Genomic DNA, 4,534 nt, shown 5'->3' with positions numbered 1-4,534 from the left:
GAGAGAGAGAGAGAGAGCTCTATAGAATGCTTTCAGTATATTATCAGATGCCTGACACCAATCGTTGTTATTAGCATTATGATATTTAATCACATTGTAAAACTATCAATCATCATTAATAGCACAATATGATAACTAACGTAATTGTTCGATAAGCGTGATAGAGAAGGAGAAGGGATTGTATTACGTTCTTGTAATTAGAATTAAGGTTGCGTACATATATTGCTCTCTGATACTTTCTAATTCAAGTGAGATATGCCATATAGTTGGATGTCTCGCGTCTTTATCAGTCGTATGTTCTAAACGCATAATGTAAAATACATGAAATACCACGTGTACACTGGATGGCCTACGGCGCATGTGCTTACATGTGTACATGTCTGATGCCAATGCAGGACGTACGTATGCATACGCATGCATACATCGCGTAACCTCTCGAACGACAGCGGGACCGTGCCTAACAAACCGCAACGATAGCTACTAGTTGTCGTTGTCGTTGTCGTCGTCGCGTCTCGTTGCATGCGTGTGTATACACATAATGTGCGCGAGTGTCGTTGAATATTTGAGGATCGGCTTCTTCGCGTTTCTCTCGCTGCAACGCGAACGCGACACGCGTTCCGTCTTCCGAGATTGCTCTCCTCTTCCGTATCGTACTTTTCGCAAGCGACTAACCGCGTCGTGCAAACCTATGACGATGATGACGGCGACCAAGAAGAAGAAGAAGAAGAAGAAGAAGAGGAGAGAAAAAGAAGAACGAACGACGACGTCGGAACAGCATGATCGTGCGCATATACAGGCGGAAAAAGCGAGAAAAAGAGGGAGAAGAGAGAAAGAGAGAGTGAGAAACCTGTGTGAGATAGCTGTGCGGCCGACACATACGGTAGTCGCAGATCGGTGAGGTAGACAAGGGGCTCGAGCAAGCAAAATGGAGGGCAGGCGAGCGTGGAATATAAAAGGAGGAACGTGAATTCATATCTCGTCCGAGGGATCTCTCTCGCTGTGCTACGCCGTTGAGAGACTGCTTTCGAACGGACGAGCGAGCGAGTGAGAGACGAAGTAAGTGGGATTGGGGAATCGAGAGGTAAAGGAAAGGATAAATCCTCGGCCGCGGGCATAGAGGACGAGGAGAGGACAAGGATCAGCGGGAGAGAAGAGAGGATAGATGGAGAGAGAGATGGGAAGAGAGCCGAGAACAGCCGTCCGCTTGTGTGTATACTCCAAAGTCCGCGTGGACTCGGCTCTCTGCTCTCCTAGGTTCTGCTCAGCTGTGAATCGGCCAATCTCCGCGCAGCACGGACCAATCGTGTGCCACTACCAGCCGCGTTGTTGTACCGCCAACGCCGGCGCACCTCTGCGCCCAACTTGGGCCAGTCGATGCCGAGCCACGCAAGGATGTAGGGATCTCTCTTTTGTCCCGCCGCGAGCGAGCGAGCGAGCCGTGAATACACGTTGCGTACATACACAATGCTGCCCCCGGTTTAAGGGGTACCGCCGTGTACTCTCGCTTGTAGGCAGGTGAGAAAGCACCGCCAGGAAGGAGGAGGAGGGGGCCACCGCCGCCACTACAAAATTCTCGGATGTTACCGTCGTTAGCCTGCGGTTTTCGGTTTTCGAGGCTCGATGAGCACGACAGGTCGGAATGCCGACGTAACTCCAAAAATTCCATCCGGCTTCTTCCGCCGATCGGGAAAATGTTCAGCAAGACGGAGGCAGCATCGCAAGGATATTTTGCAATTATTTTATGACATGATGTTCGGGCTTCAACTCAAGATTACGATTTCGTTCGCAAAAATTATCAATATCGTTTTTTTTTTCCGTTCGAATATGTATCCACATGGCAATACGAATGTAAAACATCGGTAATGATTCCGGAGTTATGAAGGATTATATAACAGTAAAAACAGGCAAATACTATTATAATAAAAGATTAATATTATCCTACTCTGTAAATTGAAATTTGAGAAGGTTGGAATATTTTCCAACCGACATATCCTTCGACCTGCTCGGTTATTTCCCGTATCGTTATTTCCCATAGAGCCCCTCGATTGTCGCGCCCCGCGTCGGAGAACTAATACGATTACGATATGCGATAATGTGATTACGATTCACGTAAACTCGACTGTGGCGATATCGTTCTCCCCGTTCTCGCGGCGAACGCCTGCAACAGTGACGTTTATTTACTCACCAACTTGGCTTTTGCTTCTCACGCGACGGTCTAGCTATTCTTGTAAAATCGCGCGAGCATCAATCGGTTGACAGACGAGAGACGAACGCTTAACGAGCGTTTCTAAAAGCCTTCGTCGCAGAAAGACGTTTCCTCCGCGGTACGGTGCAGCGATGTGTAGACGACGAATTAGCGTAGTTAAGGTGTTTCGCATGTTTCGCGAATCGTTACCGAGCCGAAGCGCGTGAGCTCGGAGAAAGCCTTCCGTGAGTCTTTGGATTTTACGATTCTCGACCGTCGATCTCTGCGAGATCGGTCAGATTTGCGATTTCCTTTTTTTACGTTATTCGTGCGAGTGACAATCGAGACAAGATGGAGAATGGAAAGAAAAATCTATTCCATTCTTTCAAAACAATAGATATTCTAGAATCGTCATAATGATAACCACCGACAAAAATCCTGCCGAACTAATTTAATTAAAAAGAAGAAACCTTCTTATATTTTTGAAATCTTGTTAACCGTATAAAACAGTAGTAGTTCTTTTGATCAGAAGTTTTAATTTCCCCGTTCTTCGATTCTTCTTCTCTTATACCTTAACTTATGATACTTTAAGGTCATGAGTAACAATATGATATATAAGAATATAACAATGTTTTCAAGAACAATCGATTATATAATTATAATTATATTGTTACTTAGGATACTTTAATATATCATAAGTTAAGGCAGAAGAGAAGAGTAAACGAAGAATAAATGATTTGAAGCTTCTGGTAAAAAAAACGACTAGTTTTTTCACGACGATACACAAGAGCAAAAAATATACATAGAAGCGAATTTTTCTTTTTTCAAATTAAATTAGTCCGGCAAGATTTTTGTCGATGTACGGTTGTAAATATCAACGCTCGGTTATCGTTAAAACAAGTGGGACACTTCGAGCAGCTGGAATGAGCAACGAATGGGACACGTTGTCTAAAAGCAGGACCATCCTGCTAAAAGCGGCACGTCTGCTCGCTTTATCGATACATCGTTTATCTGCTACGACCAGCCGTATATTTCTCGTGAATCCTCTTCTCTTCGTTGCTCTTCCATCTATCGGCCAGTTAGTGATTTTGAATGTTGGTGACAAGAGGGGAAAGAGAAAGAGAAAGAGAGAGAGAGAGACAAAGGCACTCTCTCGTCAAGTTGGAATGAGAATCAGACGGGATGGCAGACGGAGGACGAGGCAGTTAGAGTTAGAGATGGGAGGACAGGCGCCGACCGGCGGAGATACCGGCGGAACGATCTTTGCTTTCGGACAAATTATTAATCCCGAAGTCTTGACCTTTTTCGCCTCTTAATCCGGATAAAGAGAGATATCTTGCACCCGGGGGACAAAAGGAAGAGCACTACCCCGCCAGCGAATCCGACGAGGTCGAGACCCTTCTGTCTCTCCCTTCTTCCAACTTATTTGCTTTCTCGCTCTCTATTTTTCTTTATCCGTCGCGCCTTTCTCTCCGCATTCCTTTTTTCCGCATCTCGCGCGCGGAAACATCTCGAGATGGTATATATCGCTGGTTTATCTCCGCCGCAATTTATCGCCCCTCGCACCGCGAATCCAACATCCTACTTTTACTCTTACAAGCTTCTCTTCCGCTCTTCGCGCGTACCCGTATTCCGAAAAGCAAAAAGTTTAAAACCTTTAGCTCTTCGTCGTTGTTGTCGTCCGTATAGCTGTGTATGATCTCGTATAAAGAGCGAGATAATTAAGATCTTTTAGGTGCCCACTTTCTTGACTTCGCCATCGTCAGGGACTCGGGAGATGCTGCTCACTACCGTTTCTTGAATCTAATCGCCGAGTGATACATCCACGAGCCTCGTGTAGTAGCTTGTTCACGGATTGTTTCGTTCCCTCGTCTCGAGGGAGTGCCGAGGGAGTGCCCTGAGTATATCTGGCCGCGTGCGTACACGTGCACGTGCAACATACCACGTGCGGATTGGGACTAGATGCCGGAAGGTGGAAGATGACGAAGAAATTTCAGGCAAATTTATTCAACCGCTCAAAAAGTTTGCTTATTAAAATAATGTATTCGATTGTAATTAAGCAAGTTGTTTAATCAAACACTCGCTTTTTTTGACTTTTTCTCTTTTCTCTCTTTCTCAACGAAAAATCCACGATTGAGAACGTCGAAAATAGATGATAAGATTAATCCTTCTTCGCTAACAACGCCTGACGATTGAACCATCAGTGAACCGATGGTCATGCAAAAAAAAACTGCCTTGAAAGATAAACTAACTTACTCGATTGCCACGAGCTCTCGCGATTATATTCTTACGACCTCGTGATAACGCGTTCTATTTTCCTCAAACAGAAACGCACACATTACATTAAAT

Source organism: Atta cephalotes (genome assembly GCF_000143395.1).
Source record: "Atta cephalotes unplaced genomic scaffold scaffold00019, whole genome shotgun sequence".
Classification (NCBI taxonomy): domain Eukaryota; kingdom Metazoa; phylum Arthropoda; class Insecta; order Hymenoptera; family Formicidae; genus Atta; species Atta cephalotes.
The sequence above is the reverse complement of the archived record's forward strand: the minus strand, read 5'-3'. Positions refer to the sequence as shown.